Raw genomic sequence first — 13,502 nt, 5'->3', positions numbered from 1 at the left:
TATAACACTGGCAGTTTTCTAGTAGTCATAAAAATGTACATACCATTTGAGTGTAGCCGTTGCTAGTACCACCTAATTGGCCCTCGTGCCAGTGGCACATAAAAGCACCCACTACACTCTCGGAGTGGTTGGCGCTAGGAAGGGCATCCAGCTGTAGAAACTCTGCTAGATCAGATTGGAGTCACCCACTACACTCTCGGAGTGGTTGGCGTTAGGAAGGGCATCAAGCTGTAGAAACTCTGCTAGATCAGATTGGAGTCACCCACTACACTCTCGGAGTGGTTGGCGCTAGGAAGGGCATCCAGCTGTAGAAACTCTGCTAGATCAGATTGGAGTCACCCACTACACTCTCGGAGTGGTTGGCGTTAGGAAGGGCATCAAGCTGTAGAAACTCTGCTAGATCAGATTGGAGTCACCCACTACACTCTCGGAGTGGTTGGCGTTAGGAAGGGCATCCAGCTGAAGAAACTCTGCCAGATCAAGATTGGAGCCTGGTGCAACCATCTGGTTCGCCAGACCTCAGTCAAATCGTCCAACCCATGCCAGCATGGAAAGCGGACATTAAACGATGATGATGATGATGATGATGATGATGATGATGATGATGATTGCATACACACACACACACACACATAAATGATGGAATCTCCCATCAAAGATGATGTATGAGTGAGAGGAAGATAGAATCCAACTATGAATAATGTAATAATAGCAGAAAAAGAAAAACAAACAAGCTAGTTTTACCAGAAAATGATATTGGCACACAAAGAGGCAATTAACAATACACTCATTATTATTATTATTATTATTATTATTATTATTATTATTATTAAGGTGGTGAGCTAACAGAATTGTTAGCATGCTGAGCAAAATGCTTAGCTGCATTTCATCCATCCTTACGTTCTGAGTTCAAATTCCGCCAAGGTCAACTTTGTCTTTCATCCTTTCCAGGTTGATAAATTAAGTACCAGTCAAGTACTGGGGGTCAATGTAATTGACTATCCTCTCCACCAAATTTCAGGCCTTGTGCCTATAGTAGAAAGGATTCTTCTTCTTCTTCTTCTTTTTCTTCTTCTTCTTCTTCTTCTTCTTCTTCTTCTTTTCGTCTCTTCTTCTTCTTCTTCTTCTCTTCTTCCTATTCTTCTTCTTCTTTTTCTTTCTTCTTCTTCTTTCTTCTTCTTCTTCTTCTTCTTTCTTCTTCTTCTTATTATTATTATTATTATTATTATTATTATTATTATTATTATTATTATTATTAGTAGTATAGTATTAGTATTAGTAGTATTATTATTATTATTATTGAGTGAGAGAGCAGTGCATGCCATCAAAGTGACACTGGGGTAAAATATACAAAGCCCAGTATACCCATCATGACTACCCATCTGATAAAGGTACACCAAGCAAATGTATCACAATCATATGTGCATGACATGGTGATCTTATATCAAGATAAACAACGCATGACCTTGCAGGTGGGGTCCAGTTAGAATTTTCTTCTGGTTGAGTAGCCCATCCCACTCAAAAGGTCCCTGAATAAGGATTGTTTAAGGATGTTGAACGAAACACCCATGTTTCCAAAGGTGGATTATCCAAACCTCTAAGAATTCCTTTCAACACTTAGCTATGATGCTCCCCCACAACTTCTGCTCGTGATCAGAGATACACATATCGTCAGCCACTAAAGGACATGGTCAACTGGTTACGGTCAAACAACTGACAAGCAAATCTGTGGTTTTGAGCAGAATATTTGCTGTAGCCCATCTTTTATACCAAGACAAAACAATGTACATGATAACACTTCTAATCAGTTAAAATCAGAAGCCATGAGAGCCACTGCCTGGTACTGCATCAGGGCATAGCCACTGCCTGGTACTGCATCAGGGCATAGCCACTGCCTGGTACTGCATCAGGGCATAGCCACTGCCTGGTACTGCATCAGGGCATAGCCACTGCCTGGTATTGCATCAGGGCATTTATTATTATTATTATTATTTACCAATGTTTACAATTTATTTATTTTATTTGGTGACTCCTCATGTGAGTCTTCAGGTCACCCAACTGATTTACAGAAACCATTACATCCACTACACAGGTAATTTACATTATTTGGATCAATATGGATATGAACATGACTTATTAAACCAGCATGTGACCTAGATGTGAAATCACAATGCGGACAGTAGTAATTTGCAAGAAGATTGTTGTTCTGCTTGATTATTTTCTTATTTTCCCATAACTGATCTTGATGAAGTACCCTTTGAGTTTTAAAACCTTGAAGCTAGAAAAAGCACTCTCTCATCCAGTTGCATGGTTTTTCACAAGATTCCCAAAGTTTTCTTTTCTGGTATTCAGGTGTTTCAAATCATCTTTGAATTTATTCTTATACCACAGAAATGGCCAGCCTACATTGTGTTGTGAATTTTCAAGTTAACCTGAAAAGAATTGTTTTGATTATTCATACAAGAGATGTACCCACACCATCACATATGAGACTTGATTAAGAAAGCTTCTATACCAGGTTTAGTGGAGGCGCAATGGCCCAGTGGTTAGGGCAGCAGACTCGCGGTCATAGGACGCGGTTTCGATTCCCAGACCGGGCGTTGTGAGTGTTTATTGAGCGAAAACATCTAAAAGTTCCACGAGGCTCCGGGCAGGGGATGGTGGTGATCCCTGCTGTACTCTTTCACCACAACTTTCTCTCACTCTTACTTCCTGTTTCTGTTGTACCTGTATTTCAAAGGGCCGACCTTGTCACTCTCTGTGTCACGCTGAATATCCCCGAGAACTACGTTAAGGGTACACGTGTCTGTGGAGTGCTCAGCCACTTACACGTTAATTTCACGAGCAGGCTGTTCCATTGATTCGGATCAACCGGAACCCTCGTCGTCGTAACCGATGGAGTGCTTCCATCCATACCAGGTTTATCACACATTTCCAGCATGGTGCTGTTCTTTGCTCTATCATCTCACATAGCCTTGTATATTTGTCTAACGCATTTCATACGAAAGCTGTTCAGTTGACTGATGGGCTTACAGTTAGGTATCTAGGTCTCTACTCTATATAAATGAATCTTTAGGACAATTAACTTATACACATCTGTTTTCATTCTCACTAAGACATGGGCATTCCAAAGTCAATCATAGAGCTTCCCAAAAGCTGTACTGGCCTTTCCAGTATGAGTTTGAACCTACTTATCGAATTTAGCCTTGCTTGTTACTATAGGACCCAAATATGTGAAAACATCAACTGTTTTCAGAGCTTTGTCTTCAACAAACGTGCTGGGTAAGATGGCTTACCAGGACATGGCTAACACAGCAGTTCAATTTTTTTCATGCTGATTGTTAAACCAAAAGATCTGGTTGCTGCTGCAAATCTATTGACAATGTGCTGGATGTGCTTGAGTGTGTGAGCAATTAGGGAACAACCATCTGCAAACAGCAAGTCTCTTATTGTCTGAAATGCAACCATTAGTCCTTGCTTTGAAATGCTGTTGGTTGAAGATGCCACCCATTGGCCTATACTCAAGAAATATACCCTCATCTACATCAGAAAAGGCACATGCCAGCATTACTGCAAAAAAAAAAAATAGTCCCTCAACCTAACCCAAACCCATTCTGACTGTCTAGATAGGCAGTAACGACTAAGTCAGTATTAATTCTGTTTAAGATGACTCTAGAGAGGATTTTCCTTGCGTTGGAGTGCAGCAATATGCCACAATGATTGTCACATTTGCACTTATTGCCTTTATACTTATATAGCTGTATAATCATTGCATCTTTAAATTGTTGCAGGATAGTTCCTATTTGCCATATATGGACTATAAGCTCTCAATTTATCTATCAAAGTATTACTGCCACATTTAAAGATTTCTCCAGGAATACCATCTTCTGGAGCTTTTCCATTTGTCAATTGAAAAAAAAAAGGAATAACACACACACACACACACACACACACACACACACACACACACACACACACACACACACAGAGTTATTCTGCTATTGTCTCACTAGGAAAGTGGCAGCAATAGTACTTCTTCCAATCCAAACACAAAACCATACTGCATCTCATCTTGGATAACTTCCTTTATAATAATGTAAGTACTTCTTTTTTTGTATCTGGTTTGCAAGCTTCTGTATGTGAATTCATGTGTTAAAACAAATTTTGTTGTGTCTGGGGAGAGTCACATTGTCTTAATGCCTTCTTATTTAACACACTCACTGGTTCAATTTCCACTCATTTATTATTTATATTTTCTTCTTCTAAAATTTTCTTTGCTTTTACAACCTTGTCAATGATTCAGAGTGAATATCCACTGACAAGGTTGCAAAAGCAACAAAAATTTTGGAAGCAAAAATATAACTAATAAATTTATGAAAATCGAACCACTGTGTGTGTTATATAACAAGTTAGTATGACATTCCCTAGACACATCAAAATATTTCTGTAAATGTTCATAATTTAGTTTAACACTATGATCATTCTATTTTTCTTTCTCTCATGCTTCTCTTTTGCCTATATTCAGTTAATGATGAGCTATACTAATCATTGGTATGATAACCCTTTGAACTACCTGATTTACTATGCAAGTGATTATCCCATGTCCCACTCTAGGTATTTTAAGCATCTCAGCAGTAATTTCTGATGGACCAGGTGTCTTCTCTGCACTTTATGTCATTAATTGCTCTATGTACCATACTACTGTCAACTTCAATGGCTGGTCTCTCTCTATGAGGTCTACTTGGGAAAATCTTTCCCCCATGTATTCTCTACATTCAACTAGTTTTCATTATAGCACTTCTATGCCTCTTTCTTTTCAATGTCAGTAAGAAGAGGTGTCCTGTCATTAATATTCTGTACATACTTTTCTACAAAGATATCACGATTTTTCTCTTGTTAACTTGCAATCCAGAATACTTCATGCTACATACCTTCACATTGCAGAGCATGAGCAAATTTCTTACTTTCAGCTTCTCCCTATACTAAATAGTATCAAAGGAGTGGTTGTGTAGTAAGTAGCTTGCTTACCAACCACATGGTTCCGGGTTCAGTCCCACTGCGTGGCATCTTGGGCAAATGTCTTCTGCTATAGCCTCGGGCTGACCAATGCCTTGTGAGTGGATTTGGTAGACGGAAACTGAAAGAAGCCTGTCGTATATATATATATATATATATATATATATGTATGTGCGTGTGTGTGTCTGTGTTTGTCCTAGCATTGCTTGACAACCGATGCTGGTATGTTTACGTCCCCGTCACTTAGCGGTTCGGCAAAAGAGACCGATAGAATAAGTACTGGGCTTACAAAGAATAAGTCCCAGGGTCGATTTGCTCGACTAAAGGCAGTTCTCCAGCATGGATGCAGTCAAATGACTGAAACAAGTAAAAAAGAAAAGAGAAAGAGAGTAGACTAGTTTTGTTGCACGCCAATAGATGGCAGCTCACGGTTGTGTGTACTGTGAGATCTAGCAGTAACCTTCATGAAGCAGTGTGCCAAGTGACATCACTGTATTTACTTTGCAAGTTGTAAAATTTGTGTTTTGGGGATCACTTGTATGCTGTAGTCTGCGATTTTGTCATGAACTGGAAATTGGAACAAAGAGCAAACAGGAAATTTTGTGTTAAACTTGAGAAGTCTGCTACAGAGACATTGAGCATGCTTTGGCAAGCTTATGGCAACGAGGCAATGGGTCATACGCAATGTTTTGATTGGCATGAGTGCTTCAAAAGCAGAAGAACATCTCTGGAAGATGGTGAGTGATCTCGAAGACCTGCCACAAGTGTCACCTCCTAGAAATGTGAAGAAAATACATGAGCTTCTCCATGAGGATCATCAGAGGACAATCAATGATATTTTGAAGCATTTGCGGGAGGACGTTTGGTGAAAGCAACCAGATCTGTCTAGCGTGAAGAATTGGGTTCTTCACTGTGACAATGCACCCTATCACTGAGCCCTCTTCACACATGAGTTTCTTGCCAAAATCAACATGGTATTGCTTCTGCTCCTGCCCTGATCACCAGATTTAGCAACTGCAGACTTCCATTTCTTCCCCAAGAGGAAAATGCAGCTCAAAGGTCACTGTTTCAACACCGTTGTTGAGATCCAGAGTGAATTGCAGAAGATCCTTGACTCATTTGTAGAAAATGATTTCCAGGCTAGATTCCAAAAGTGGCAGAAACACTAGGACCAGTGTATTGCTGTGCAAGGTAACCATTTCAAAGGAGATGATGTTGAAACATAGATAAAGCATAGATAGTTATTTTTTATTTAACATAACTAGTCTGCAAACGTTTTGATACCACCTTGTGTACATGACCTCTAGCTTCTCTTCTTGCTATTTGATATTGCTTTTTGTTGCCTTCTTTCTTCTTTCATATGCTTCCCTCTTAGCCTTTATAGCTCTCTTTCTCTGTACAGAACTGATCTGTTAATTTCAAATTTTTGCCACAAGGGCAGCTTGGGGAGGTGGAACGAGTCAATTACATTGACCCCAGTGTTCAACTGGTACTTATTTTATCAACCTTGAAAGGATGAAAGGCAAAGTCGACCTTAGTGGAATTAGAACTCAGAACGTAGCGGCAGGCGAAATACCGCTAAGCATTTCGCCCGGCGTGCTAACAATTCTGACAGCTCGTACCATGTTACTCTCTCTGTCTGGTTGGGACTTTATCAGCCATTGGTTTAGTTTGTTACTCTCTGTAGGTTGTCCTAAAGAAACACCCAGTTGTTATAATTTTCTGTCTCCTTCTCTCTCTTGTCATATACATCAATATCTCTCTAACCTAGTGTTGGTTGTTAGCTCTTTCAAATCTCATAACCTCCTATACCAGATGGCCTTTGGTCTTTGGGTTCATCTAGCTCTTACTCTGAAGTCACTAACTGCTGGTCTATATTCAGTGGTATATTGCTTACCAGGTATGGGCTTAGTATTCACAACCATCTGTATATCTCCTTTCTTGGTCAATAAGAAGTCTATTTGACTTGTATGTTCACTTATACAGTAGGTAATCAAATGGTTGACTGGTTTCTTGAAGTTAATGTTGCAAATGGTAAGGGCATTTGTATCACAGGACTCCAGGATCCTTGAGCTCTCCTCATTTCTTGTGCCATGACAATAGTTTTCATGTACACCAGCAAGGCACATGTAATGTTGTTCAGCAAGTCCATTACATTTGATGGCTATGATGATAAAGTTGCATTGCATAAAAGTGATCCTTCTGTTCATCTGCCAACGCTGACTTTGTTCTGTAAGCAAAGATAAATGTTGTTGTCATGTTGTCCAAAAGTAACCTAAGCTTAATTATTCTATCACAAAATGAAATACTCCAGCAAGAGTGGCCCTCCAACTCATCAAGGAAGGTAATTCTGAATCAATATTGATAAAATGCCTAACCCATACCTGCATGGAAAACAGACGTAAAATGATGATTCTGATGATAGTGTGTTAGGGTGTTGCACTTACGATTGCAAGATCATGGTTTTGGTTCCCAGATTGGCAATATGCTGTATTCTTAAGCAAAACTCTTCCTTTCACCATGCTCCAGTCCTCTCAACTGTAAATGGGTAACCCTCTGATGGACTGGCATTTGTTCAAGGGGAATGTTGGCCTACATTGCCAGTGTGGTAGCATCATTTGATCAGCAGTGTTTAACAAATGGCCAATATAGTGATATGTATATATGTGAAGGCGCATGGCTCAGTGGTTAGAGTGTTGAGCTTATGATCGTGAGGTTGTGAGTTCGAATCCCAGGCCAGGCTACATGTTGTGTTCTTGAGCAAGACACTTTATTTCACGTTGCTCCAGTTCACTCAGCTATAGAAATGAGTTGAGATATCACTGGTGCCAAACTGTATCATTCTTTGCCTTTCCCTTGGATAACATCGGTGGCATGGAGAGGGAGGCTGGTATGCATGGGTGACTGCTGGTCTTCCATAAACAATGTTGCCTGTACTTGTGCCTGGGAGGTTAACTTTCTAGGTGCAATCCCACAGTCAGTCATGACAGAAGTGGGTCTCAGCATATATGTATATAAATGATAATAAAGATGGCTTACTCTTTTTTTTTTCTTCTTTTTTTTTTTACTTGTTTCAGTCATTTGACTGCGGCCATGCTGGAGCACCGCCTTTGTTCGAGCAAATCAACTCCGGGACTTATTCTTTGTAAGCCCAGTACTTATTCTGTCAGTCTCTTTTGCCGAACCGCTAAGTGACGGGGACGTAAACACACCAGCATCGGTTGTCAAGCAATGCTAGAGGGACAAACACAGATACACAAACATATATATATATATATATATATATATATATATATATATATATATTTATATACATATATACGAAAGGCTTCTTTCAGTTCCTGTCTACCAAATCCACTCACAAGGCTTTGGTCAGCCCGAGGCTATAGCAGAAGACACTTGCCCAAGATGCCACGCAGTGGGACTGAACCCGGAACCATGTGGTTGGTTAGCAAGCTACTTACCACACAGCCACACCGGCTTGTTAACAATTTTTCAACTAAAAGGCAAAATTATACATCACTAAAGTGACTAAGGGCATTAGTAGCTTCTGTATTGCTAGAAATAAAAATCCAAACAACTCATAGCCATGATAAGCACTATTTTGATGAGTGACAAGGGAAGCTCTCTCAATACCGGGCATAGCCAGATCACCAGTGATTTCACATTTACATTAATGCTCATCAGGGTCTTTTCCAGCGCCTAGGGTTAAACTCAACTTGCCTTGTCAGCTTTGAAGATTACCATAGAAATCATACACTGATTTCATAAATGTTAAAAGTGAAAATTATAAATAATAAGGGTGGCTTGTTAGCAATTTTTCAACTGAAAGGTAAAAATATATACATCATTAAAGCGACTAAGGGTGCTAGTTAGCACCAGTATTGCTAGAAATAGAAGTCAAAACAACTCATATATATATGTTTTCCATGCTGGCATGGGTTGGACACACCAGGCTCCAGTATCTGTTCTGGCATGGTTTCTATGGCTGGATGCCCATCCTAATGCTCACCACTCCAAAGAGTGTACTGGGTGCTTTTTATGTGGCACCAACACATACTCCATCATGTATGTTTAGATTTATTTTTATTTATGTGCCCTTTTAATGCCTAGCCAGGCTCATGGGCCCTGTTTCCCAGTTTCTGTGGCATATGTGTTCCCCCCAGCTGGATGGGATGCCAGTCCATCACAGCGTTACTCAAGAAACAGGAAGAAAGAGCAAGAGAAAGTTGGGGCGATAGAGTAAAACAGGGATCGCCACCACCCTCTGATGGAGCCTCGTGGAGCTCTAGGTGTTTTGGCTCAATAAACACACACAACGCCTGATCTGGGAATTGAAACTGCGATCCTCTGATCACGAGTCCGCTGCCCTAACCACTGGGCCATTGCGCCTCCATGTATGTTTAGATAATCATCATTATTACCTCCACCTTAGCGAAGGCGGAGGTATTGTTTTCAGTCGTGTTTGTTTGTTTGTTTGTCCATGGACAAGATATCTCAAGAACTACTGGATGGATTTGGATGAAACTTTCAGGGATGTTTGGCCTTGTGACTGGCACAAACTGATTAGATTTTCAGATTGATCTGGTACCGGACAAGGATTCTGGATTATTTTTCCTGTTTTTTTTTTTTTACTTAATTTTTGAGAACAGTTGTGTTTATTTTCAGTATTCTCATTTATGAGAGCAGTCGAGTTTATTTCAGATATTCTCATTTTAAAAATCATCTCTGGCTAATTGTTGAGAGGATGTTGGTGTTACCTTGGTGGATATTTGCGCTCTCTGAGTGCTCCTGTTTTACATGTGCTATAGGTTGGACAGTTCAACAAGGTCTGATGGATCAGAGTATCACTTATTCAGATATCTCAGTTCTGGTAATGTTTTTGCAGCTGGATGCCTAACAACGATCCCTTTACAGCATGTATTGGTTCATTTTTCATGCTCTCAGCAAGACTAAAAGGTTTTCTCAATCCTGGCTTGTTTCTGTTCAGTTCAGCTAGATTTTTTTTCTTAGCACTGCCTTTAGTTGTACAAATCAACTCTAGGACTTATTCTTTGTAAGCCTATTATTTATTCTATCAGTCTCTTTTGCCAAACTGCTAGGTTACAGGGACATAAACGTACCAATATCAGTTGTCATGCGAGAGTGGGGGGACAAACACAGACACACAAACATACAGATATATTTCTAGATTTAAGAGATGAGGAATTATATACATTATTTACATTATTTACTTTTGACGGATATTTGTCCTCATCTTGTTTGTTGTTAACACAACGTTTCAGCTGATATATCCTCCAGCCTTCATCAGGTGTCTGGGGGAAATTTGAACCTGGGTTCTCATTCCTAAGGTATTTTTCGATTTTGTTGCTGTTGTTGTTACTACTGCAGCTCTTGTGAAATTCTCTCTAATTTTTTAACTGCAGTCATGCTGGGGCACCACCTTGAAGGGTTTTAGTCAAACAGTTTCCATCTATCAAACCGACACTAGCTCAAGACACTAGCCCAAGGTGCTACATCGTGGGATTGAACCTAGAACCATGTGGTTCAGAAGCAAACTTCTTACCATGCAGCCATACCCACACAGCAGCAGCAACATCGGTATACTCACAACTACTACCACAACATTAGTCACCACATCACCATTATAATTAGTACTATGTCATCAACACTTCATCCACTACCATCACCCCATCAACATCAGCCTACTACCACACCAACACTACAGCCATGACTATATTTACTACTACAGTCTCACTATGCTGACACTACAGTCACTGTTAGACCACCAATACTACAACTATTACTATGACACCAACTCTACAGCTATTACACCACCAATACTGCAGCCACTACACTACCATCACTATACCTAGTACACCACCACTGCTGTGCCAGTACTATAATCATAATACCACCAACATCAACAGTGTCAACAACATTGTTGCCACCACTACCATCAGCAGCAGCAGCAGCACTACAACCACCACCATCATCATTACCACACCAACACTATACCCATGACTACAACCTTCACCATTACAGCTATCACACTACCAATACTGCAGTCAGTACCCACCAATATCAAAGCATCCACTACATCACCATGCTGCCACTACCAATACTCCATCATCAACATGACAACCACCACAACTACCACCAACACTACAACACAGCCTTTATGTTGTTGCGCAACTTATATGTAGTAATAGCAGCCAAATCCCCATCAAATTTCCTACCACTGACTTAAAAACAAAGAAGGACATTGGCTGATAACATAATCAAACTATTAATTAAATGTGCGTTGGTCATGGCAGGAATACTTTCGATCATAAATCTGCTCCTTTAGGGCTGACCTGGGGCTAAACAATTTGTTTTAATACAAGGATGACTTCACATTTTCTTCCACTCCTCTCTCTCTTCCTCTGTATGTGTGTCTTATTCTCTCTCTCTCTCTCTCTTTTTCTCTCTCTCTCTTTCAGTAATTCTTACTGTCTCCCTCTTTCTCTCTCTTCTGTCTTTCTTTTTCTTTTCATCTCTGTATTTCTCTCTCACTTCGTCTCTCTTTCCCAAACTGTTTATATCTCTCCTCCCTCTTTCTCTCTATCTCATTGAGAATCCTCCATTAATAGTCCTTGCTCTCCTTATTCTTCCAACATCCTTTAACTATACTCCTCCACTTCACTCCTTACTCTCTCTGCCTATATATATATATATACACACACACACATATATATTTATATACATGTTCCTTCTTGTTACTGCCTATAGCTACTCTCTCATGTTTATCTTTCTATCCTTTTCTTTATTGTATATGCCCCCTCTCCCTCTCCTCTTCTTTACTCAGCTGAGTACATCACCTTCCAACTGGAAGGGCAAACCTCAAACATGGCCATTTGACCCACTAGAAACAGCAGCCGCATCTCGTTCCATCATATCATACCCTAAATACATCAATCATATCTAAAAGCAGAATTTTCAAAGGGCACACAGCAGGAACGTTTTTAACCAATGGATCTTCTTTTAATCAGGGCTGACCTATGTGGCTAAACAACAAGAGGTGCAGCAACAGTGTTGGTTTTCATTCACAATAAAATTAGGTTGATAGATTCCTGTCACTGCAGAACGTTTCTATCTGTTTCCTGTTACATCGCTGATGCACGCTGCTTAAAAACAAACAAAAAAACACAGCAATTTCTGCCTCTGCATCCCTTTACTACAATGCACAGCATTTAACTACAACAGTACTAGCAGCTGCTGCATTTGCCTGCTTTTTCCCCCATCTCCACATCAATGCAATAATGCACACAGTGTGTATAGCAACAGCTATGTTTGCCTGATTCCTCTTTCCATAACATTATAACAAAAACTACTGCAATAACAGCAAGTGGTGAGGCAGGGAGCCTCTTTGAAGTCACCAGATCTGCTAGAAATAGCAACAAAATTTCCTTCAAATTACTCTGAATCATCTGTAATGAGAAAAAGCATTGAACATTTCTTTGTCAATCTCATTGTAAGAAAAATACTGAATCTCTGTATTATCCCTTTGGATCTCTATTCATTGTTTAATACCCATTTTTCCATGCTAGCAAGGGTTAGACAGGGTGTTATTTGAGGTAGGGCTTTATGGCCAGATGCTCTTCCTGTTCCCAATCCTCACCTATTTCCATAGGTCTTCAAAAATGCAGAGCAACTGATCATAATGTCAACAAGAATGTCAACTTCAACACTGCTTCACTTTCATAGTGACAAATGAAATATCAACATGCACACACATGCACAAGTGGATGTGCATGTGTGCTGATATTTTGCTAACCCCAAATCCTAACCCTAACTCTGAATCCTAAACTTAAACTCAAGACCCTAAACATTAACCCTAAACTGTAAACCCTAACCCCTAATACAAACTCTAAATTCTAACCATAACCCTAAGTTCTAACCTTAATTGTAATCTTAAGCCCTAACTCTGAACCCTAAACTCAAACCCAAAACACTAATCCTAAATTCTAACTCTGACCCTAAGTCCTAACCATAATTGTAATCATTAACTCCAACTCTGAAACCTGAACTCAAACCTAAAACTCAAACCAAAACTGCTAACCCTAAACACTAACCTTAAACTCAATCTTTAACCTAAAATCCTAACCTTGATTGTATTCTTTAACCTAACTCTGAACCCTAAACTCAAACCCAAAACCCTAATCCTAAATTCTAACCCTGACCCTAAATTCTAACCCTGACCCTAAATCCTAACCTTAATTTGTAACCCTAAACTCAAACCCAGAATCCTAACTTTAAACATTAACCCTAAGTTGTAAACCTTAATCCTAAATCCTAACCTTAATTTGTAATCCTAAATCCTGACTCTGAACCTTAAACCCAAAACATTAACCTTAAACACTAACCCCTAGCCCTAAACCACAACCCTAACCCCAAATTCTAACCTTAGATGTAACCTTAGACTTTAACTCAAACCCAAATCTCTA

At 39.7% G+C, this 13,502-nt stretch overlaps 1 protein-coding gene and 1 long non-coding RNA gene across 2 annotated transcripts in view; one reads left to right on the top strand and one right to left on the bottom strand.

The window, feature by feature from the left end:
• The window catches only part of LOC118762437, an 11,077-nt gene extending 10,900 nt beyond the window's left edge, over positions 1-177 (bottom strand). The window contains exon 1 of the long non-coding RNA XR_004998187.1: positions 40-177. This is a non-coding gene — a long non-coding RNA (uncharacterized LOC118762437). The remainder of the gene's footprint in view (positions 1-39) is intronic.
• Positions 1-13,502, top strand: part of LOC115209672 (arrestin domain-containing protein 3) — a 58,765-nt gene that overhangs the window by 6,924 nt on the left and 38,339 nt on the right. The gene's annotated exons all lie outside the window — the stretch shown is intronic.

The sequence above is a fragment of the Octopus sinensis genome, linkage group LG3, assembly GCF_006345805.1.
Source record: "Octopus sinensis linkage group LG3, ASM634580v1, whole genome shotgun sequence".
In the NCBI taxonomy this organism is placed as follows: domain Eukaryota; kingdom Metazoa; phylum Mollusca; class Cephalopoda; order Octopoda; family Octopodidae; genus Octopus; species Octopus sinensis.
Note: the sequence above shows the minus strand (reverse complement) of the source record. Positions and strands in the feature narration are given on the sequence as shown.